The 24799-nt window shown below is 46.7% G+C and overlaps 1 long non-coding RNA gene across 1 annotated transcript in view; it reads left to right on the forward strand.

Annotated features, from left to right (window-relative positions):
* The window catches only part of LOC138522224 (uncharacterized), a 109144-nt gene extending 84565 nt beyond the window's left edge, over positions 1 to 24579 (forward strand). The window contains exon 3 of the long non-coding RNA XR_011283304.1: positions 23426 to 24579. This is a non-coding gene — a long non-coding RNA (uncharacterized lncRNA). The remainder of the gene's footprint in view (positions 1 to 23425) is intronic.
* Positions 24580 to 24799: the final 220 nt, after the last annotated feature.

Genomic DNA, 24799 nt, shown 5'->3' on the forward strand with positions numbered 1-24799 from the left:
TCTCCTCACATCATGGACCTGACCAAGAAGGCCCATTTTCAGCTGCACCTCTTCAGAGGCATTCTCCCCTTTCTCACCTTCCCTCACAAACTCAATGTCTCCGGAGCTCTGGTTCTCTCCAGGCTGGACTATTGTAAGAGCCTCTTCCTCAATATGCTTAACTCCTCCCTTCCGACCTTCGGTTGATCCAGAATAGGACTGCAAAACCTATCCTTGGCCTCAAGCCCATGGACTGCATCTCTACAGCCAGTCCACTGGATCCGGGTGGCTGCAAGGATCAAATTCAAGACCCTCAGCATCATCCACAAGGATTTCTGGGGCCTGGGACCATGCTATATCCAACTCTATCTCCCTAAATATTGCCCTACTAGACCATCTGCTCGTCTGGCTCTAACTCGCTGCAAATCAGATGCTTTTTCCAAGCTGAGAGTCGGGGTAGATCTCTCTGCTCTTCAGGTGCCTCCCTCTGGAATGGCCTCCCTGCCCCTCTCCGACTTGAGCCAGATCTCCTTAAGTGTCAGAAGCTCCCCAAGGCCTTCCTTTTCTCTTCTTCCTTCTGCCTCCCTCTCCCCTGCTAATGTCCCTCTGCCTGAGACTGGTGGCCAGGTTCCTGCAGCGCAATACAGGGTGCCAAGCCATCCCCTGTCCAGTTTACCTCTGCACGTGTTCTCCCTTGAACCCCCATCCCAACCCTCAACCTGCACTTGCCTTCACAGGCCCCACCTACCTACAGTGGGCCAACTGGCTTGCACCCTGGAGCCATTCCAACCTCCTCTTAAATTGCACTTAGTTGTGGACCCCTGCTCACTTCTTCTTTCCCCTGGCCCTTTCCACCTGGCCTCCCTGGCACTCTCCTTCTTATGGGCCCTTCCAACCTGCTCCTGTACTTCCCCACCTCCCCTACACCTCGCACTTCCCGTAACCGCACTTGCATGATCTGAATGTTGTAAAGCCTATTAGGGTCACCACTTTCTCCTACCTGTCCCCCCATCCCCGCCTTCCTGCGCCTCTAAACACTTGTGTATAGGCGCATTACAAATGAACAATAAATAAAATAAAATAAATGTCATTCAAGTGATTCGACCCACGTTCAAGTTATTATGCTGCAACATTTGGTGCTCTGGGCTTAGAAAATCCAAGATGGCCGAAAAGCCCACATTGGCGCCAGAATCCAGGAAAACCGTGCAGTTTTTGCGCACACCAAAATGGTCGCCCCACCTGCCACCCACCAGTCCGAGCGTGATGGGCCAGAAGCGCCATGAGTGAAACGTGGTGCCAAAGGAAAAACAGCAGTGCCTGTTAGCTCAAAAAGCGCTTTAAAATCACCTTTGTTTCTCTGAATGCAAGCTCAAATGCCTATTCAAACATTGCAAGATATTCAAAAATCTTACTGAACACCAGCAGATGTCTGGTAGAATGAAGTCTTGTGTGCATACCAAATCTGGAAAGAGCCTAAAATAATGTTCATAACAAAACTGGCTGAGCTGTGGATGTCAGCAGCTTACGTGAAATTGGACTTAAAGCCACTAAAATTGAAATGTTTAAAATAAATGAGTGACCTACTTTTGAGTGTCACATAGGTTGCAACTGTTTCAATGTCATAGTTTTGAACTTAGAATCAGCGTTCTAGCTGCATGTGTCCAAAATTGTAAGTTTGATTTGAATGAAGAAAAATGGGAACAAAAGTGACCTTTGGCTGAAGCCTGGCTTAAAGGGACTGAATTCTGCCCGGCAACTACCCCCGACAGGAGTTGAAACTTTCCCAGCAACTGCATTCACAGGCCTGGCTGCATTCTGCTGCCCCCACCAAAAGGAGATCACACCTCTCTGATTGAATCAGGGGAGGAGTACCTGGGGCTGCAGGAAACAGAACAATGAACTTTCCTTGGCTCAGGCAAATGTTAAATCAGGGGGTCGTAAATGGCTTCCTCCCAGAAGGAAATGGGAGGGGCGCTGCCTCTGTGAGCCAGCTGAGCTTGGAGGCGGATACGAACAAGGAATTCCCCATGTGCTTTGGGACCTAAACCACACCCATCTGGGCCAGAGCATAATTTTAGAAAGATGATTAATTCATAGTACATAATTATCAAAATGATATCAATAATATCATCATTTCTGTGATTTTTCTGTGCACATTTTAAGAGGTGTTAGGACTCTGTGGTATGTTCTGGGGGGTAGTAGCGGAAAATAGGGTATTACTCCAAATGTATGTATGTTAAAAACCTGACACTTCATCATCTGATCCCCATATTCCTTGCGCACATTTATATAAATTCTGGAAAAGTTTAGAGGTTGTGTTCTGGATGAAAAGGGCAGAATTCTGTCAGAAGTGAACACAACATCTTACAAAGACAGGGATCGGATGGTTTGGCACTACAGAAAATATATTAACTGGACATATAATATCAGAAAAATTGTACATAGATAAATATGCATTTAAGTCAAAAATAGATTTGTGTGCAAAGTGACAAGGGGAGTGTTCTTTCTGTATTCCATAAAAAGGATGCCGGATGACTCACAATTCAGTTCCCCAGTCAGGCGACAGAGAATCCTATAGCCTATCAGGATCCTCAGAGGGTTTGGCATAGAAAGTCAGCCTTCCCACCCACTTTCAAAAGACATAAAACGAGCCACTGAGACCCAAGGAGGCACTGACTTTCCACTTTTTTGCGAAGCACTTTGCCGGACCAGACAATATCCAGAAGGACCATAGACTCCAGATAGACTCCAGAACCTGAAGCAGAGAGGCCTGAACCAAAAGCTGAATCCTTCTCAGCAGGCCTCAGAATCCAGCCATCTAACCAAACTATTCAACAGCCGGGCTGTGCTGTTCGCTTCTGGCTAGAACTTTCACCGGAACCAGAGACCCAGACCAGACCGCGGTGCCAGTGCCAGAACCCAGAAAGCAGAGCTGTATCCAAACCGCTGTGCAGTGCCAATAGAAGACCAGACCCAGACCAGACCGCTGTGCAGTGCCAGAACTTTTGCCAGAACCAGAGATCCAGACCAGCAGAGCAGAGAGAACCGCAGCTAAACCTGTTGAACAGATCTGTGACAAGGCCCATTCCTTCCAAAATTAGGAGTGTGTATCTAGCCAGAGCTGTGCAAACCAATCTCTTAGTTTAAAATAATCTAATTCAAACCATTTCCACCTATTTAGAACTGCATAGAAAGGGGCGTGGCTTGGTGCCGACGTGATGCAGTCGCTCCTCTAAAGCCGCCCGTGGACGGCCCCCTGCTTCAGCTAAAATCGCGTGGTTCCTGTGGCCTATACGATCCACCAACGACAGCTATGTGGATCGGAACCGATGGGGCTCTAGCGCCTCAAAGATGAAAGCTGGGAGAGGGAGCACTATGTCCGTACTCGTTGCCTGAATCCCGGTCCCCCCCTCTGCGGCTCGGAGAATCCAAGATGGTGGGGGCACGTATGATGGCGGCCACAGTCAGGAGTCGGAGGAGATCCTCCCCGTAACACTCGAGCCGGAGGGGACAGAAGGACATCCGGATATCCAGACAAACGAGGACTATTTCCATCGGCCGGCGAGGGCCCCCCTGGAATCGGCGAGGAGCCCCATTTTGCATACCCTCTCCCTTTTCCTCCTGGGGCGCCCCGGCCCACGCCATCCTACACACTTCCAGCGGAAAGAGATCTACGCGGCTGCGTTAGTGGCCCACCTGGATGCTCAATGGGGCCTACCTCCCGGCTCATGGACACAGATAGAGGCGACTCAATTCCTGAAGCGAAGATGAGAGACCCTCCCCCCAACGGTTGGCGACGGGAACCTTCAGCGGGAGCCCCTTGAGATATTTAAGGTAGGCCTAGCTTGCATGCGCTTCTCCCTGAGCACTTCCTGGGGCGCCCCGGCCCACAGTCCGGCTCCTCTTCACCACTACATCGCTCCCGGCGGCCATTGTCCTGCCTCTACCAACTAGCGCGATGTCCAAGCAACAAAAGACCACCAAGTCTTCGGGCATAGCAACTCTGCTGACCGCTTCCGACAAAGCTAAAAAACAAGATTCCTGCTCCTCTATCCCACGGGAATCCCTAGATAACAAGGGACCTTTGGCGACCAAAGAAGATATCCGTGAATTCATGGCGGATATCAAATCAGAATTCCACTCTTGTATGGCAGAACTCACAACTAAACTGGAAAGTACAGACAAAAAGGTCTCAGAGGTTGAACAAAGAGTAGGAGTTGTTGAGGATCATATCCAAGACCATGCCTTCGCGCTAACAGAGGTCCAACGCTCAATCGGACTACTGCAGGATAGGTGCGACATCTTGGAATAAGAGCAAGAAGACCTTGAAAATAGGGCCCGGCGCAACAACCTCCGCATTCGGGGTGTTCCCACCTCGATACCAGACAAGGGGTTAGCTGAATATGTGGGCCTCTTTTTCCAATCTCTTCTCCCCGACCTCGAAGATTCACTGCTTCTCCTGGATCGCACCCACAGGCTGAACCTCCGACGCAGAGTGGAATCGGATGGCCCCCCCGACGTCATTACTAGGGTGCACTTCTTTACTACGAAGGAAGCCATCTCTGCAATAAGCCGCTCCAAAGACGAGATTACATTTCAAGGGACTTCTCTCCAGATCTTCCAGGACCTTTCTCCGCTTACTCTTCAAAAGAGGCGAGCCCTTCGCCCTTTAACTGCCCTTCTTCAGGCTCGAAAAATCTGCTACAGATGGCTCTTTCCCACAGCTTTGCAATTTTCCTACAAGGGCTCGCTCAGGAAAATTAGCCACCTGGAAGATGCTACCGACATCCTACGTCCAGATGCTTCCAATCCCTCGTCCCTCCCGCCCTCCGAAGCAGTGGCTGATTCAAACCTGGTGGCCTCCCCTAATCCCACACAAAACTCTTGGTCGAGGGTTCCCAGATTCCGGAAGAGGAAATAGCCAGATGCGACCCCATGATGGAGCTTTCACCTCGATCCCGGCTCACAGTCCGGCACCATGATCCGATCTACACCCTCAGGAACACAGATAAGCTTTATTCTTTAAGCAGCGGGCATTATTCCACAGCCCATGCCCGGTTCCAAGGCACAATCCATCTACGAGTCCTTGGAACAAACCACTAAGATTGCTCATAAGGTTAGCCATGTTGGCTACACATTCTTCGATGGCCCCGTTGGCCAAGGGAGGCATTAGACCCTCAAAAGGTCAGCCACTCTCAGTTAAAACTCGGTCCTCCCGTTGGTGGCCTCAGAAAAAACCCCACAGGCAGGTTGGGGAATGGCTACACACTCTGCGACATGATGGCTGATTCCTCTACATCTCCCACCTCCCCCAAGACTCGTCAACCTCCTCGGACCTGGCCCCGGAATATCAAACCTTAAGGTTCATCTCCCTGAATGTCAAGGGACTAAATTCACCCGCCAAACACAAGTCTATCCTACAGAAGTTTCAGAACGACGGTGCAGCTGTGGCTATGCTACAAGAAACCCATCTGCTGCCGGCAGACCACAGCCGCCTGCGCTCCCGAGACTATCCAAAGCAACTTTTCGCATCTGGGAACTCCAAGAGGGGTGGCACAGCTATCCTATTCGGGAGGGGCCTGAACCCCCAGATTCTGGACTCTATAAGCTGCCCAGAGGAGCGATACATGGTGGTGAAATGCCTATTACTAGGACAACTCTATTCTATAATCTCTGTATACGCACCCAACTCAGGCCAGGCGCTGTTCTATGAATCCCTGTGTACAACCCTCTCCCCGTTTTTGGAAGGCCAGATAGTGATTGGATGGGACTTCAATGGGGTCCTGAACCCCTCGAAAGACAAGTCACACCCACCCAGCGCTGGAGACCTCACCATAGCCCTGGCTCTCCTACAACTATTTAGAACCTTGGGGGTGGTGGATTCATGGAGAGTACTCCACCCATCCGAAAGAGACTTTTCCTTTTATTCCTATGTCCACCGGACCTTCTCCAGGATAGATCTTCTCCTAGTGTCCCCACAAATCTTTACGTTTACGAACAATGTGACAATTGGCTCCAGAATTTTGTCTGATCATGCTCCGGTGACCCTGGAAATCCGAGTGCAGCAACCTGCTAACCCACAACAGCGCAGATGGACCCTATATGATCTGATTCTCAATGAGATGCCACTCAGGGACGCAATCACAACCACGATCACCAACTTCTTTAAGGAGAACCCCAGTGAGGACACCTCTACCGCCAACACTTTGGACACAATGAAAGCAGTAGTATGGGGTGAACTGATAGCGCAAGGAGCGGCCTATCATAGACACAAGCGTCAAACTCACCAGGGCCTTGAGGAAGATCTTAAAAATGCAGAAAGGACCCATAAGGAGAAGGGCTGGACCCCTAAAACCCAGCGAGCCATCCGGATAGCACAGAAAAAGATTGAGGCCCACTATGCTGAGCACACTGCCCACCAAATGGCAAAAGCAAAACAGTTTTATTATGCTAAAAACAATAAAGCAAATAAGCTACTAGTGGCCAAACTTGCCAAAGCGAAGAGGAACAATACAATTGTGGGCCTGTGGGACCAACAAGGCAAGGTCCATTACGCTGACCAGGACAAACTACGACTCACTGCGGCCCACCTAACTCAGGTGATGACCGCTCCAGCGCGGGACATGAAGGAACAGAAGGAATACTTACGGGGTGCGGCACTTCCCCGGCTAAAAAGAACAGCCCGTGACTCTCCGGAGGCGCCGATCACTGACGAAGAAGTGGAAGAGGCAATAAAAGCTCTCAAATCCCGAGCTGTTGGCCCTGATGGCTATACAACCAGGTTCTATAAGATTTTCAAACCCCAGCTATTAGCACCTTTGGTACAGTTGTTTAACTCATTCAGGACCACGGGCACTGTAACCCCATCCATGCAGGAGTCAATTACGGTCTTACTACCTAAACCTGGGGGCGATCCGAAGAACCCTGCAGCATATAGACCCATTGCCCTGCTCAACATAGATGTCAATATTTACTCTAAAATCCTGGCGTCTCGTCTGTCTCGATTCTTGCCGGAGATAATCAGTGCGGATCAGAGTGGCTTCCTCAGACACCGCTCCACGGCCGACAATATCCGAAGAGCCTTGGATCTGGTGGAACTCGCTTCCCGAGATTCCCGGGAGTTGGTGCTCTTGGCCCTGGACGCGACCAAGGCGTTTGACAAAGTGGATTGGACTTTCATGAGGCTCACCCTGGAGGCTTTTGGATTTGGCCCGGAATTCTGCACCATGATGCTGGCAAATTACAAAGCCCCCAAAACCCTTCTTAGAGTTAACGGCACCCTCTCCTCCCCCATCAACCTAACTTGCGGAACCCGACAGGGATGCCCGCTGTGGTTCGTTTTAATTATGGAACCTTTTGCCCAGTGGATCAGGTTGAATCCTGCAGTCGAAGGCTTTCAATCAGGCCCGGCGCACCACAAACTGGCCCTATATGCAGATGATGTCCTCCTGACTATCAGAAAACCCCGCTCCTCCCTCCCTCAAGCCCTGGCTGAGATAACGAGCTATAGCAGGGTCACAGGCTTCACAGTTAACTACCGGAAATCAGTCGCCATGGGAGTGGGCTTGACCCGAGAATCCCGAGAAGCCCGAGAAGCCCTGGTTCCGCTGTGCCCAATATAGTGGTCGACCAAAGAACTTAGTTACTTGGGAGTTCAGATCCCGGCCAGTCCAAGCGAGACTTATCGGGCTCATTTTCCCCCATTATTTACAAACTTGGAGGCAGATTTGAGACGCTGGGCGACACAGGAGATATTACTGATGGGCCGTATCACAGCCTGTAAAATGAACTTACAACCGAGATTTCTGTATGCATGCTCCACACTTCCGGTGCCGGTCCCGGCGCCAGCCCGTCAACGCTTACAGAAGAAAATGCTGCAGTTTATTTGGAGGGGGAAAAAGCCTAGGATCCATAAATCCACGATGCTGGGCAACACAAAATTGGGTAGGCTCAGGTCCCTGACTTGCAGAAATACCAAATGGCGGCTCACCTGTCTTGTAACCAATCATGGCAAGTCCTTACCAACCGCCCTAGATGGGTAGACCTCGAACAAGCGCAGCTGCCCCTCCCACTACGCTTTCTCCCGCATGTCCCCCCTCCGGAATGGCGACAGTGGCGGAATCTCCTGGCATCCACCAAACACACCATTTCGGTGTGGGACAAGGCGTTGAAACGGAAGAGGATCCCGACGGGGCTCAGCCCCCTCTCCCCAGTGTTCATGAACATGACCTTCTCTCCTGGTCTGTCTCCCCAGAATTTTAAGGCCTGGATTGCAGGAGGCCTAGAGACCCTGGGTCAACTTTTTGAAGGGGGCCAACCCTGTACCTTTGAGCGATGCAAAGAACTCTTTGGGATCCAGGAACGAGATAGGTTCACATATACCCAGCCATGCCACTGGTGCACCCATCCTCAGACTCGCCAGGCGGCTACTCGTCCCCCCACAGCCATCGAATTGACCCTTAAGGAGCTTCCGCCTCGAGGAAGAATCTCCACTCTGTACAGGCGCCTCCAAACGGACTTCCTAACCTCAAAGTCATAGTATATGACCCTATAGGAGGCGGACCTGGGACATCTGATTGAAGACCAACAGTGGGTTGACATCTGGTCCCGGGCTCACACCTCCTCATCATGCATCACGAATAGAGAGTGCGTCTACAAGATCCTCCTCCGGTGGTACTACCCTCCCCTAATACTCCACCACATGAACTCCACTATCAACCCTCAATGCTGGAGGCAGTGCGGCCAAATAGGCTCCTTCTTCCACATGTGGTGGTCCTGCCCCAAGGCCCAAGCCTTTTGGAAACAATGCCTGGCGACGATAGCGGACATCACTCAGGTGCGACTGCCCTTGGCCCCCGAGCCTATCCTCCTTGGAGCACCGATCCCCAGGATCTACCCCAGGTCTGGCCCCAAGGCCAAACTATTGTCACAATGCCTACTTGCGGGTAGGAACGTGATAGCCCGCACCTGGAAAACAACAGAAGGCCCTCTCATGCCTTTCTGGTGGTTGAAAGTCTTGGACATCATGATTGCCGAGAAGGTGACAGCTGCCGGAGCAGGCACCTTGCATCACTTTCGCAACATTTGGGGTCCGGTATTGGAGTTTGACCAAAGGTTCCCAGCCCTGACTTTCAAGCCCCGACTGGCCAGGAGAACTATCCGGGATGGAGACCCCCTACAGGGAAGTGAAGAAGGAACTTGAGCCCGAGTGGTGGGGTGGGAGGAGCGTCAAATGGTATTACTCTATGCTACATGTCGCAAGTGATTAAGCTTTGTATCGCCAAAACCTGCCTGTTTAAAATAAACATGTTTAAAAAAAAAAGGAACTGCATAGAAATCGTGTGTCCATTCTGTGATTTCGAACCTGTGAAAGTGCCATTTGTCATTCTGAGCTTTACTTTAATTTTGAGAATGTACCTCCACTAAATTGTCTGTATCTTTTGAACCATACGTGCTAGGAACGAGATTTAACTTTCATTTTAAAGCTAAGATCCTCGGCTTTCCAACATGCCCTTTTTTACTCCTTATAGTTTTTCCATAATCGCGCTCGTCGCACCCGGAAAAAGTGCAGCGAATTGCAATTTGAATCAAATTTCTCCACCTGTCAAAATCGATGTCTTTTGCTGGCAACTGCTGAAATCCGTTTTCAACCTGATAATCCCTCATGAATCACTGATAGTATTGACCTGAACCAATCTTAAGTAGCTATCACCTACCCCGAATCTCCTAAAGGGAATTAAAATCATTTTTAGCATATTTTCACTTCATTGTAAATGACATTAAAAGTATTTCTGCATGTTTTAAAAGCATACCGGTTGCTCTAAGCTTGCTAGGGGGGAACTGAATTGGTATTGCATTCGATTGTATTCCTGAAAAAATTGTGTGCTCTCCTTCCATCTCATTATATTGCATAGGGGGGAGTGAGGGGAGTGAATTGTCAAAAGAAAAAGTGATCATATTATCTCTTGTGGAAACCATCTCAGTTTATTTATGTGCTGCATTCTTTTCCATCATTGCATTTCCTTGAAACCATAAAAGCATTCTCAGCTACTTTATCCTCTCTATACCAACTCCTAAGTAATTAAAAAAGTGTGCTAGTGTAATATTATCCATTGTTGATCACTGTCATATTCATAGGTGTGCTATCAAATATTAATTTATTTATAAAAGTGTGATATATATCTTGTTTAATTTTTCAAATAAATCTTTTAATTTGCAAAACAAACATACTTCTTGGCTCAGTGAGGTCAGGGGGATTCAATGAGAGGGGCGTTATACAAGAGTTTATCATCCAGATCTTTCAACTTGTCATAAAAATATAGCTTCCCTTGGGCATCCCAGACTCAGCATTGACTTAGTTGGAGTTCTGAATTGAGGTCACTTAACAGAACTTTGTCTCAGGCAGAGGTATTGAGAGTCATTCACTTGCTGGCCACAGGTAAACAGCAGGGCGTGATGGGCTCCCCTTCAAACTCTAAAAGACATTAGCAGAACAAATGATTCCTCCATTATCTGAGGTTTTTTAGGAGGTGTGGGAGACAAGTCTATGTGGTTCCTTTCTCGAAATTCTTGTGGATATTAATGAGATATTAATATGTTGCACCCTGATTTTACCTTGTAAATTCATTGATGCCTGATGGGCATAGCTGTTGTTGGCCTCACTGTTCGTCTATGTAAAATTAGATGTTTCATGCCTGCAGATTTGCCCATGAAGCATGCCAAGTGGTACTGTACAGAGAAGTTCAGCCTAAATATGTTAAGGGTTAGCTGCTTTTTCCAAACTGCCTTCTTCAGAATCCTAAAACTGAAGAGTAATGACTGGAAGATTTTGCTTTAATCATAACCACTGGCATTCTCTACGCAACCATTCAGACGATTGTTTTTAGCTTGCCATACCACTAAAGAATGGGAAGGACCATATTCAATTCAGGCCTGGTCCTCCTCCAAAAAGGGCAGTCCAGCTAAAACTTATTGTTTATGTCTCTTCTGAACGCAACAACAATCAACCCCAGACCTGCTTCCATATAATTGCCATCATTAATGAGTTGTAGCTTGGGCCTCTAGGCACAGGAGGCTCAGAACACTCATACCAGCTTGTGGTGAATTTGCCAAAACTGAATAGTAGTATTGGTGGAAGGTTTGGAGTTAATCATAACCAATGGCGTTGCTCTGGGCAACCGTCTGAGCTATTGCCTTCCAGAATACCATGACATTGCAGAAGGAGAGCGACCATGTAAAAGATCGGCTTGGCACCACCTCGACACTCGAGCCTTTGCCTTGTAGGTGAAACACAGATGTCTAGAATAAGTGGCGCCACGCCAGGAGGATAGCTCAGGGGCAAGGCGTTTCTTTTGGAAGCGAGTCATTGCATAATCAAAATAGGTTCGAATTCTGGCCTTGCCTGTGTTATAAAAGAACAATTATAAGTATGTAATATCTTTCTAGCTAAATTAAACATCATCATAATTATTAATAGGGTAGAGCATATGCAGTGGACTTATTTCACCAAACTCATAGAGCCAGCAACATGCCATCACATCCTATTTTCTTCATATTTGTGTCTTAGCACTTGCACTATTTGAAATGTTGTTTTTCACATTCTTGTTGTTCATGGCCTGTAAGAATGTTTTGTATTTTTACCGTGTTCCCTCCCTTTGCCGTATAGCGCTTTGAAACACATTGGGTATAGGCGCTATATAAATAAACCATCATATCATATAATGATCGCTGAGCCCACACGTTACCATCAAATGACATTTGGCTGATGGCGGGCCAATCTGTTCTTTTAGATAAAGTAGGAGCAGCAGGTTAATAAACCATGCATGTCAATATGGCCCATGTAATTCAGTAGCTGATTACTCAGTCCGTTTTTCTTTTGTATTGTGAGACTTGTCCTTTAGCTTTTGCCATTAAAATACAGGATCACAAGAGGTAGAAACAGACACCAAGGTAAACTAGAAAAACCTAAAGCCATGCCTACTTTTACTAGATAAGAAGTCAATGATGAAATGCTTAAAGTCATTTAGGAGATGCCCATGTATGCCTGTTTTTCATTTGCATTTTGAGAATTGTAGTCCTAAATTTATAATATGAAAAGCAAAACTACCTGTCCCATAATGGCAAGAACTAGCCAGGACTATATGAGCATCTCCCAAATGACGTTGGGAAAGCTAACATGTATGGTAGTCTGTTTGGCCATATGAAGGCTTCCACATGGGTTTGGAGAGGCAATATTGGGGGCCTCATTGCTACCCCTTGCTACACCCAAATATAGCTCACAGTTATCTGTCAAATTTTATTCTGAAAGGAAGCTGATGAAATGTTAGCAAAACTCAACTTCCTTTGGGCAGTTCGCCAATTTGTAACAAAGCGTCCTGATTGGGATCACTGTTGGCATGTAATTGGTGTGACACCAGTACTAATTGGTCTCTGGCTGTCTCGGCTACCAGCAAATTGCTTATGACAGCGCTGCCGATGTATGTGCCTTCCCTTCATTAAGTGTGTTCATGAAATGGCTGAAAATGGATGACCTATGCTAGGTGGAGTTCAGAAACTGGATTCGCATGAGTTAGCAATCATGCGTGGTCGTCAGGCTAAGAGGGTGCTTAGTTAAAACTACAAACTCCCCATTCTTCATAAGCTTTTTAATTAAGTGTCTGGGGGAGGGCTGCCCTCCTAAGCAGGAAATGTTTGCAAGGGGACTTTCAGCTCACAAAGATGTTCGGAGCTTATTAAAGTGCCTACGTAATTAGTTTCCTCCCAGGTGAAACTGCCAAATCGCTGTTTTTTTTATTTTTTTTACTGTTAAGCACTGCTTTTTACCAAACCTTCTAAATGAATACTTTAAGGTCACCAGGCAGTGCCAAGGTAGAGGACACGAGAACGGGGCACTCTTTTTCCAAACTACTATTACAAAAGGGATCGATATTTGTGCAATTATTCTGAAAACACACGCATGAACTCTTGCAGCTACACAGGAATATAAGCAGTGGCAGAGGCCTTGCGGTAAAGGCGCTAGGCAACGTCAGTAACTTATTCCAGGGTGTGCTTCCCATGTACGACTATTCTTGTTTTTTTTTTTTGTTGCTTTTTAAAATACCTTTCTATAAGTTTCAGTTGGCATTTCTAATGCAAATGTATAGGATTTGTTGAAACAAAGCGGAGCTAACTTGCACAAGGTCCACCGCAAAGTGAATGCCAACAGTTTGGGCTTTTGTGTACGCATGGTAAAGCCACTTGCAGGCACTCTGTCGTAGTGGTGTTAATTGGCCATTGATGGTGGCAGGTGCAAAATGATGTGTGTACATTGTTACAACTTTGGAGTGGGACACGCATAGTGGTTATGAATCCTGTGGCTGAAGGCAGACCTGGTTAAGACATTTGCATTACAACAGCAAATACCTGATACTTATAAACAAGCCAAAACTGTTGGCTTTGCCAATGCTTGTTACGACTTTGGCGAGCAACACGCATAGTGCTTATAAATCCCGTGGCTGAAGGCAGACCTGGTTAAGACATCTGTATTACACCAGCAGCGTGTTTACAGCTCCAACTAAGTCCTTAACTCTCAGAAGACAGTGTTGAAAAAACACGGTCAGCAACTTTGAGCGCACATTTTGATGGTAAGTCAAGCTCACAGCGTTCCCATGCTGAAGCGTTTTGGACATGGAGGGGCAGGAATTGAATGGAAAAGGCCAGATGGATTTGTATGGTCCTGGGCAGTGAACGGGTGGGCAAATAACCAAACAACACCTACAACCTTTGTGCCCCCTCCTCATATTCCATTTTTCCCTATCTGTACCCTAATGCAATAGTTTCCGCTTATAGATAAGTGCCACTTCATAGCCCAAACTAAAAAGGTAAAACATTTTCTTGAACGAGCATTTTCTGAATGGAAGAAAAGCTGCTGTTTCAGGAACTATTGGTAAAAATGAGTCAACAATTGTTTCCTAACATTTACCCGGGTAAAAGTATTCATTTACACAATGTTGAGTCCAAGCCTGAGTCCAAATGTTCTGTCCCTGTTTTGCGAATCATTGAACCTTGGAGTTCACTGTTTTGGGTGGGAAGGACACCATTTGCATTGACTTTCCTTGGTCACTAACTGACTACTATCCTGAGTATTATATCAGTAGTTCACACTTGGGCATGGCATTTTGCCTTCTATTTCCTTTTGTGAATAAGACTAGTTTTCCTCATATGTGAAATACATATCTATGCTTGGTGTAAGTACTTTTGAGAGCAAGGTTCCTTTTTTCGAATCGGTCTCAATGGGAAAATAGTCCCGAGGTCAGCTAAGAATTCCTACTTATAATTTTATCTTGGGAAAGTTATTCCATTGTATATTGTCTCAAATAAATTAAGTGGGCTGCTTTGTAAAGAGCCTTACACACTGATCTCAAGATGCAAGCATTTGTCTTTTATACATGGTAATCACACAAGGAATAGCATTGATGACTCCTCCACCGTTGCTTGTAGGGTTCCGTGCACTAGAAAGTGTGTTGAACAGAGCAAGCAGAGCAGGCTGGTGTACTACACCCATGGTGGGCAGAGTTGTGCTGCTAGATGGACAAACACTGTGCGTGCTTGTGTGTCACAAGATGCAATTCTGGCCCATCCAGACATGAGCATGCACAAGAGGCAGAACCCAGAAAGATGCACAGCACATAGCGTGCATATATTTGGAGCAAGTAGAGAGGTGGCAATGGCACGGCATGGGAGGCAGCACGGTAGGGAGTAGAGCGTGCCAGCATCGTGGGTATATCTCAGAACTGTCTGCATAATTTTCTGGAAGCACAGGGGACTTCCTGGGGTAGTATGAAATTGTAATGGTCATTTTTTGGAAGCAGCGTGAAACTAGAATGGGGCAATTTTCTGATCACAATTTGAAAGTGGCATGACACTTTTCTGAGGGGAATGCAAAAACAGCATGTGACATGCCACAATTTGAAAGTGGCATGACACCATTTTCTGAAGGAAATGTTAAACAGGCATGTTGCATTGCCCTGCAGACAAGGGTAACTGTAACTGTTCTTTTCTAGAGGCAATTGTAAAGTGTCATCATAATTTTGAAGCAATGGCAACATATAACAATATGCTTTATTTGGCCAAATTAACCTGACATGGATGGGACTATTAAAACTTGCAGGAGAATTTTCTGGGACAACTTTAAAATTGTAATTATTGCGATGCTTAGTTTTTAGGACCGCCTGGGCATTTGGGTGCACCAGGGTTAGTGCAAAATTAATGTGAGTGTGCTCCAACCGCTCACGCGGGGTGTCCAGAATAGTGGTGTGGTGGCATGGTACCATGTTGTCAGGAATCAACACAAATGCCATCTTTGCAGGATGTGAGGCTTTGTCTATTAGGTGGTAGAAACAGGCGTGGTTTCCCATATATGTTTAGATGCTTGCCAACTTTTTTCCCATTATAGTATCACCACTATGAAGAAATGTGTTGGTGTTTGCTAATTTCATCATGGCCAAACATTGGGTCATGCCCTCCAATCGTCTTTGGCCAGTACCTGCTATTAAAGCGGTCTTCGCCAGTGAGGATGTGAGTTGCAAACCTTCTTCTGGGAAAGACAGTTCTTCAGCTGTAGCTGTACCTCCTCGTCCTGCCCTCAGCATATTTTGCATTCCTGGCTAAAACCTGTGTTTGGCTTGAGTTTGTTTATTGGTTTTAATGCCAATATTAATAGAAGTAGACCATTTTACAATTGGTAACCTGTCTTGCTCTTCTGGTGTTTAGAGATGGGCAAGTTGCTTTAGGGCAAGACAATCCCTTTCTTAGGAAACGAAGCAGAGGGTTTAATTGGATAATTCAGTAGCTCACGGGTTTCCATCTCAATTGGTTCTTGCCTTTGTCATGAGTCAATTACTAAAACGAATTACTGTTCATAGCGTTACAGTTGAGGTCCAGAATTTCATGAATGAGCTGAAAGTATGAAAGCTTTTAGAACTGGCTCTCTGAGGTAGTTGCCTATTTTCCAGTTTTGAGTTGTATAATTTCAAATTTTAGTTGGAGGCCAGGCATGGTCAAGGTGTTTTCCTGACGCCTGCTAGTTCTACTTTACTTTTTAACCACATTATTTTACTGTTCACTGCTCAGTGGTTGTTTTTTTCTCAATTGCCCTTCACCCAAACGTTGGTCATTCTGCAGGATTTGTTGTTGATGTTTCTCCAGATTTTTGATCAGCCAACATTTGAGCCATCTGCTGAAGATACTTTATGTGAACTTACTGTAGGGAAGACTGGATGTTTATTTTTCGACCACATGGTTCTGACAGCTTTCTGCTGAACTAAGTGGGTGTTAAGGACATTATACTCCCTTTTCCATATCAGACTAGCATGACTTGAAGCATGGGTTCACAAGCCTACAACCCGTGCTCTGCCTTCTTAGCCGTGTCCCCTTACACCCTATGCAACTCAAGAGCTTCCTCCAAGAAACCGTGCTTTCAATTGATTGTAAACAGAAGCGATAAACCAATGCAAACATCTGAGGAAAGTAGTAATTACTTGTTGTGCACCTTGCTAAATCGACAAAGAGGATCTGGTCATCCCAGAGAGTTCTTTAACTATAGCTGGTGCTTAACCACTACACATTGCAAACATTCTCTTATTTCGCTTCTGTTTACAATCAATTACATTTCTCGCAGTTATGCAGGGAGTTTGGTCTTCCAATCTCTAAAATCTAGACCTACTTGAAACTAAAAAATGGTGTTGGTCCTGCAAGGAAACCTGCTGCCAGACCTTGCTGGTTGATGGTGGGGTGATCAAGGGGCCTGGAGCCCACCACAAGCCAGGTGACGTGGGGCTGTGGGAGAGCAAGTGGAGTAGTCCCAGGTTCATTTGCTTTCTTCCTCACTCCTTGCACCTAGACACTGGAACTCTTTGCCTTTGTCTCTCCGGTCCTCTCCGACTTTCTCTGCGCATCTCACTCATCCAAAGTCTCACTTTCTTCGATTATTTGAGTACGCATTTTAATTACATACATTATCTTTGATTCTGTACTGTTGTTTAAACCTTGCTTAGTGCTTTGGCGAAGCGCTATATAAATTCAATAAAATGCACATACAAATACCCCCACCATCCCATTCCTGCAAGACAGGGACTCATCACATTGCCACTTTAGACACTCTTTGCCCTTTAAGAGAATCATGTGGGGGCAGTGAGTCCATGGAGCCAGCCATACCTTCATGCTCAGCACAACTCATACGGGTACAGAAAAACACAGGGAAAAAAACGGGGCCTGAACCAGTAGACGGTGTGTGAGCAATCCATCAGTCACCTCCCAAGGGCCTCACAATCATACAGCTAAGATCGGTTAAGCTAAGAGAGTCCACCCCAAGGAGGCAGAGCCAGGGTGTGGCAGCTGCAAAAAGGTCCTCCCACAAGGCCGGGAGGTGTGAGCCAAGCATAATTCCCAGATCAGCACTATGAGCCATCTTCAGGTGTAAGGCCTATCTACCAATCCTCATCCCAGTCACCTAAGGAAACACACATGGGTTCCTTTTCACCAGAGAGAGAGGCAGATGGTGGGCTAAATCCCTATGAAAGGCATGGCCTGTAGCACAGAGTTGTCCAACTCAGGTCTCGCGGGACAGAAACCTGGTAGGTTTTTAGCATATACCTCATTAATATCCATGAGGAAAAATGTGCATACATTTAGAATACTTGTATGCAAATCTATCTCATGAATATTAATAAGGAGTATCCTGAAAATCTGACATGGATCTGGCCCTCGAGGCCTGGAGTTGGACAACCCTGCTGTAGCAGAAGGCTGAGGGAGTTAGGAGAAAGAGCTAGCTCAGGGCTGGCTTGAGCGGTGAATAAAAGAAGCTGTAGATGGAGTAGGAGCAACCAGAGGGGCAGAAGACTTAAGAAGAACCCCTTTAGCCGCCTGTGCAGAGCAGGAGACAGGAGGCTTTAGGAGAGGATCAGAATTATGGGGGAAGAACGACATTCATCAGGTAAGTGCAGGTACAACAAAAAACTGTAGCCTATACTCAATTCATGTCTTTCAACTGCAAAATGTATTTAGTTGATAACAAATGGAAGTGTTTCCACCATTTAAGTTTAGATTTTTTTTTTAAAATATGACAATTAATCAATATAAAATAGATAATGTACCAAAGTGTGCAGTGCTGTGCCAAAACAACGATTCATAAGCACAAGGAAAAATAAATACAAACAGAGGCAAACAAATTCATAAAACTATATATATTAAAACGGTGACGTCCTTACAAAGAAACCCGGCTGACAGTCCTATCTACGTTAGTTCATGGGATCTTCCTCAGGGTGGAGCACCTCTCTATTATTTCTTTGAGAACTTGAAATGCATGTGTTTGAGGAATTGCCTTTTAGCCCTGGCTTTTTATGATTTGTATTAACTAAGAAATGTATGTGGTTAATTCCATCTTAGAAAGGGTGACCTGCTAACCAGGCACTCCTTTCCCAAAGCTCCATGCCAAAAACATATCGTAGGCCCAGCTGCATCAGTAGTCTGATCTGCAACGCCTCCTCTCCCACGGCACAGAGGAGGTTCAGGGGTCAAAGGTGCTCTCTTGACAGCAGCAGTGACAGCCAAAGTCACTACAGCACAGGAGCTGCATTTAAGAAATGCACATCTGTTCCAAAACATGTATAAGTAGGAGAATGCTGTCCTGTTGTCACATTAAACTGTAAATATAAGCCATACTGAGTTTAGGATATAGTGGGCAGCATCTTTTAAAGTAATTCAAGACACGTCAATTTGATATCACGCATGTGCTAGCCCTGTGAACCCAGTTCAGCTCTGGAAGGGTTATGTGTATCCCCCTAAACAAGGCTGTCCTTGCTGTAGCCAGGAGGGCTGTAGCCCTTGGGACTGCCTCTCTTTGTCCCTGTGTGATGGCAGGTAATACCCTCCCCAGAGAGACAGCCACTCCACAGGAATCTATCCTAGAACAGGAATCAAATGGCACCCATATTTACAAAAGGAGAAGGCTCTCACCAGAGTGCTGCATACCAAAAGGGGTCTTTGATTCTATTGAGAAGGGAAGGGGGCGGGGTTAGTGTAGGCAGAGGGAACTCCTACCAGCTTGCGGAAAGTTCAACCATCTTGTTTCTCTCTGCCTCTATCTTTCCTTCCTGTCCCCTCCACATCCTGGAGCGCAAAGCACTTGATGTCTAGCTGGCTATCTCGCTTGCACTGTGTAACTGTTTCTCTTGGAGTCTTTCACAGACGTTGGTGTGGCCATGGTGGCAGCTGCAGAGGTTGTAGCACAAGCAGTAGCTCAACCAACCCATATAGGGTACTCGCGGGTCATCTGGGACCACTCCCTATGTCACGTTTTAGGCCTTTCTTATATACAGCTAGTAAGATAGCTCAGTGGGTTGAGCGCTCGCTGTTGCGATCTGAGCGTGATCTGCAGGTCGCAGGTTCGAATCCTGGCAAGGCAACTCAGCCTTTCATCCTTCTGAGGTCGATAAATGAGTACCAATTTCGGTTGGGTGATATTGTATGTAAATATGTGCTCTGTAAAGCGCTTTGGATAAAGGAGCTATATAAATAACACATCATTATCATTATTAGCATGACACAGGGACACTGCGCTGCACTAAAAGGGGAGCCTGCTGCATGGGATGATGACTGTTAGCAATCCAAAGAACAGGCAGATAGAAGTCTTTTGGCAGGCGAGTATGGAATGACACATTTTATATGAAATAGGCAGTCCATCAGGAAAGGAAGGAAACAGGCAGGAGGCAATATAAGGAGGTGCAGACTAAAAGGTAGCAGAGGCAGGGATCAGGCTGGAGTACGAAAATTACCAAAGATATCCTCCCCACAGGAAATGACTGGTATGGGAAGGCAAGGGTATCAGAAAAGAGAACAGGAAGAAAGGTAACCCTCCTGGCAGGTGGTAGGGACAAAGACAGGCAAGGACAACATATAGGAAACAAATCATGGGCTGGTGAGCTAGGGAACTGATCAAACATGGAGCGTTAAGACGCTGCGTCCTTACCATTGTACAGACATTTATAGTCAGAGCCTTCTGATGGTTGGGGTTGCACCCGAATACATTTCCCTACATGCAAAATTATGCCTTGCTCAGGCTTACCACCTGAGGCACCTTCTTGCACCAACGCACACTCTTCCGAAGTCACACTGGCAACAACCTGCGATTTGCACATGCGTGCATAATGGCCAGTGCGCTTGCACTTTCTACATTCAACATTACCAGCAGGGCATGTTTTATAGTCTGAAGAATGGCTAGACCAACCACAATTTTTGCACAAATCTTTGGCCTTAGCCCATCTACCCCCTTCCTTATTAGACTTATCGGCCCCTTTTCTGTTCCCTGGTACTACAGCATGAACCGCATGTCTCTCTTTCTGTAACTATCTGTACACTTGTTCTGGAGGCTTCAATCGCTCTTGCAATCTCAACAACCTTGTCCAACGGCAGATCACTTTCAATCCACAACCTTTCTCTGACTTTCTGGTTACATGTTTTCATCATTATTTGATCCCTAATGTATTCATCCAAATTACCAGAAAATCTACATGTGGCCATCAGAGCATGTAATGCTGTAACATACGCATCAATACATTCTCCCGATCCCTGTGCCCTGGAAAAAAGCTTAAATCGTTCCAGTACAACGTTAATTCGTTTGCCAAAACGAACCTCCCGTTTTTTTAAGGTAGTCTCGTATGCACTCACAACCGTCTCCCCTTCACCACCCCCAGGAATTGTCACATCCTCTACAGGCAGATGACGGAAAACTCTCAACCCCTCAGTACCAATGCAGTTCAACAGTACAGCCTCCTCTCTTTCATCATCATTGAACTTGGCACCACCAGCCGCCCTCAAATACACCTTAAATGCGTCTACCCACTGGTCCCATGGAGCAGTAGGTTCTCCCGGAGTTGGCAGGAACGCAGGTGGAGGCCTGGCGGCTGTATGCAACATGTCTGGACCAAAGTACTGCACACCACAGCCAACACTGTCTAGGGACACTCTTCACGGTGTAAATTCAATGCAGATTAATTTTTACTTTTCCGTTCACTTGACAATCCACGCAAAATACCTTTGTTGTGAGCACTCCCAGTTTCTCTCAGACAACGTGGAAAGACAAAATCCTGTTTATTCGCCAAGCTTGTATCTGCTGTCTTTGCTTTGTAACGTAAGAAAGAAATGCATTCTCAAACCAGCTGGGGCAGGCCGGCCCACTTCACACCTCGTTATGGTGCACTGAAGCCTGCCGCATATCACTGGAATGCAAGACGAACGTTGGTCCTACTCTTCCACCCAACCAATGCGCAGCCTGGAATCGGGGAATGGAACCGCCCCTCAACAGCTGGCAGCAGCTTACCACGGCATCGCAAGGCGGACATTGACCCCGCTCCTCCACGCTGGACCAACCAATGAGCAAACTGGAATTGGGAAATGGCACCGCCCCCCAACTTCCGCACACACCAGCTCACACGCAGTTCCCTCTGTCCGCCAATCACCGAGCCCGTTGAACGTCAATGTGAGTAGCCTGAAGCGGGCCAACGGACGCGACGGCTGATGTCCGCGCACACTCAAGGCACTGCAGCCATGCTTGCACAGGGGTACTCACTGCTGCGGGGGCTGGCAGACTGCCACAGCCCCTGTCCGATGCCGCGGCTGTAGGAGCACCCAGCACGGCCTGGCGGAATGCCGCGGCTGCTCCTGCACAGACAGCGCACTCAAGACCACCACGGCAGTCGCTGCACACCGATGCCCTCGCACGGACCTGGGGGATTGCCACGGTCCTTCCAGCGACAGAGCCTGGCGCTAGCCGCACCAGCCGCCTCCCCGACTAGTAACAGGACAGGATTGGGCAACGCAAAACCTTTCTCTCAGGCCACTCGGCGACTTGTTGTGGTAGATCCGGATGGCAGCAGCAATGCCACAGCCGCACACGTAGGAATGGATGGGGGTCCACACACACGTCCTCGTCGCCAGTGAAGGAAGCTGACACACCAGTAAGTAGTATAATACTTTATTGTGTGGACCCCGGCGACAAGCCGCCGGAGAGCCCAAGACCAACTGGCCTGTGTGGAATGTTGATGCCTGAAAGCCCATCAACATTCCACAAGCGCCACTACAATACATTACAACATAGTCCTTTACAAAGTCCTCCAGTTGTGAGGTGATGGCAGGTGTTCCAAGGCACAGGTAAGCTCTGCCCCTAACCAGCACCAGGGACCATTGGGGGTGAATCTGCTGTTTGATCAAGTCCTGCATCTCTGCCAAACACAATGCTTCCCAGAATCTCAGTGCGCTGAAGGACCACTAAATTTGTGTGCCAGCCTTGCCCGTGTTTGGGAGCCCGAGAAAGAACTCATCTTGTCCTTGAGACCCTGCAGTGGAATTCACAGATCATGTGAGCCAAACAGCCATGATTCCTGGTATTTCTCTATCAAAACTCTGAGAGCCGTGATTCGAGCATGTCGACCCAGTTCAAATGAACAGCATGCTCCGGAGATGCCTGTGGCACTCTACGACATAGAAGCGCATTTAGGCCCATTCAGCCAGTTTGCCACCACACTGCGCCAGCTGTAGGACATTGTTGCCTTGACTGAAGTAGAGAGGAACCTCTGCACTTGCATCTCTAGATTTGCCATCCAAACCATCTGCCTCTTCACCACCAGCGATCCAACTGACCTTGGGATTTTGACCAAACTGCATTCTTCGAGCCCCTACATGGAACCAGCTTGCCTGGCCATGCTGCTATCAGCCCGTCCGCCATTGAAGCCTGACTGTCGAACGGAACCTGGTGACATCTACGATCTACATCCTTCAAGCTTGCGTTGAACCACCACCTTCTTCCAGTTCAACAACACCTCAGCATTACCTGCTCGCAGCTGGACCATCATGACTGCCACTTCTCCCAATGGCTCGAGCCCCTGAACAGTGTTAAGTAGCCAGGTTCACCATTGTCGGACTTCCATGACACTGCTGATAACTGCCTGCTGGTCCATTTTTATAGTGTTTTCTAGTTAGTTATTGTTATACATGATGTGTTTAATTAAAGTATATATTTTTAATAGAACCTTGATTGGGCATTCCATTATTTTAGACTGATATTTCTCTGTTTGGACCCATCTTGAGGGTGTAGCATTCCCTCAGCCACGTTACCACAAAATGTGAAGGAGGTATATCTCTTAACTGTACTTGTTCTACCGTTATGATTGTGTTAAGTCTTTGTTTGTAGAAGTGTCTGAGGGCTGAGTAGGTTATTTAGCCTATACTAATCCTTCTACTCCTGCAGGGCAGACGTCTATTTGTCACAAGGTGCAAGACATAATAGTCCATATCATTTCATTCAATATGATTTCATATTCTTCCAGTTAGAAAATATAAAGACACATCCTACCTTTAAATTGTTCATTTTTTATGTGTACCAATCTTTTGAACTCTCTTTTTAAACTTTCAGGGGGCTGTCACTATGGGACCAGTGGCAGTAAACATGAAAATCAAATGATTGAGTTATACCGTTTAGAAGAGACATTGGACGTCATCATAAGTAATACCTTTGGGATACCGGCAAACTCACCTTCCATTTCCGCCGCCTGATATCCCAGTATTATCGCGATATTCCAGATGGCAAATTGGGGCGATATGCTCGAGGTGGTTGGCCCACCTTGTGAGTAACGGCCCGCCGCCCAAGTTAAGTGCCTGAGCGAAGCGAGCAACATTAAAACTAAGTCTTGCACAAGCTTTTCAAGTTCTTAAAGTACTCAGAGAGAGGTGCACTGCCCTGAGGAAGGCCCCATGAAATAACCTAGACGGGATTGAAACATGCATGTTGACAGTGTTTCTTACTAAGGACGTCGACATTTTAAAATACATCGTTTTATGAATGGGTTTGTCTCTGATTGTGTTCATTTTCTCCTTGCACTTAATGAGTCGTTCTTTAGGCACAGCACACTTTGTCACTTCCTCTATTTCCTATTTATTAATTGATGTATTTAAAAGACTTTCTAAACTTACATTGTGCTAAGACTACCCTTTGTTAGCCAATAAATGCATGTTTTAATTGACAGATATGAATTGGGCACAGGCTATATACATTATTGTTGTGCTTAACTTGTGAATGTTGAATATCAGCTCTAGAAAGGTGCTGAGGTGTTTTAGAGCCTCTCCAGTAGGATTGAATGGGGTAAGAAGGGGAAAGGAGGCTGCAGGGTGCAGCGGTTGTTCTGTAGGCTGTGTAAACCCAGAAATCGGAAGTGGAGCATTAGGAGACGGAAGGGCTGGGGCTGGTAAAAGAAACACCCAAATGGCTAAACCTCCAGGAAGGGGACAGGAGACTGACCCTGTGTATTGGGAGCAGGCACATCCAGAATCTGGGAGGAGAAAGAGTCAGATCACTGGAAGGTATTCCTCCTTTCTTTTCTTTCTTTTAGTCCCTGCCACGCTCGCCACTGAATCTGAACTATCGCCACGTTTCCTCATTGCAATATTGAATTTGTGAACTCTTTGGTGGAGAGTGTGCTTTATTGTGTCCTACCATGCTTATGTACCTTACTATTGTATTTTCTTGCTTACTAATGTATCAGCGCCGTGATACTGACTGGTTTGGGCACTGCCAACAAATACAATAAATAAATAAATAAAATATGGTTTCAGTGTCTGAACTTTCCACCACATTCCCACCATTTAACAGACAATAACGAAACATTGTTCACACAGGGGTTTACTTATATTTCAGAAGCCGCTACACTATCTGCTTTAAGAATGGATATTGTGTTATTTTTTGTGTAAATGTATCACAAAATCCAATTTTGTATACCCTTTCTTGAAACTT

Source organism: Ambystoma mexicanum, chromosome 1q (assembly GCF_040938575.1).
Source record: "Ambystoma mexicanum isolate Mex_15411 chromosome 1q, UKY_AmexF1_1, whole genome shotgun sequence".
In the NCBI taxonomy this organism is placed as follows: Eukaryota; Metazoa; Chordata; class Amphibia; order Caudata; family Ambystomatidae; genus Ambystoma; species Ambystoma mexicanum.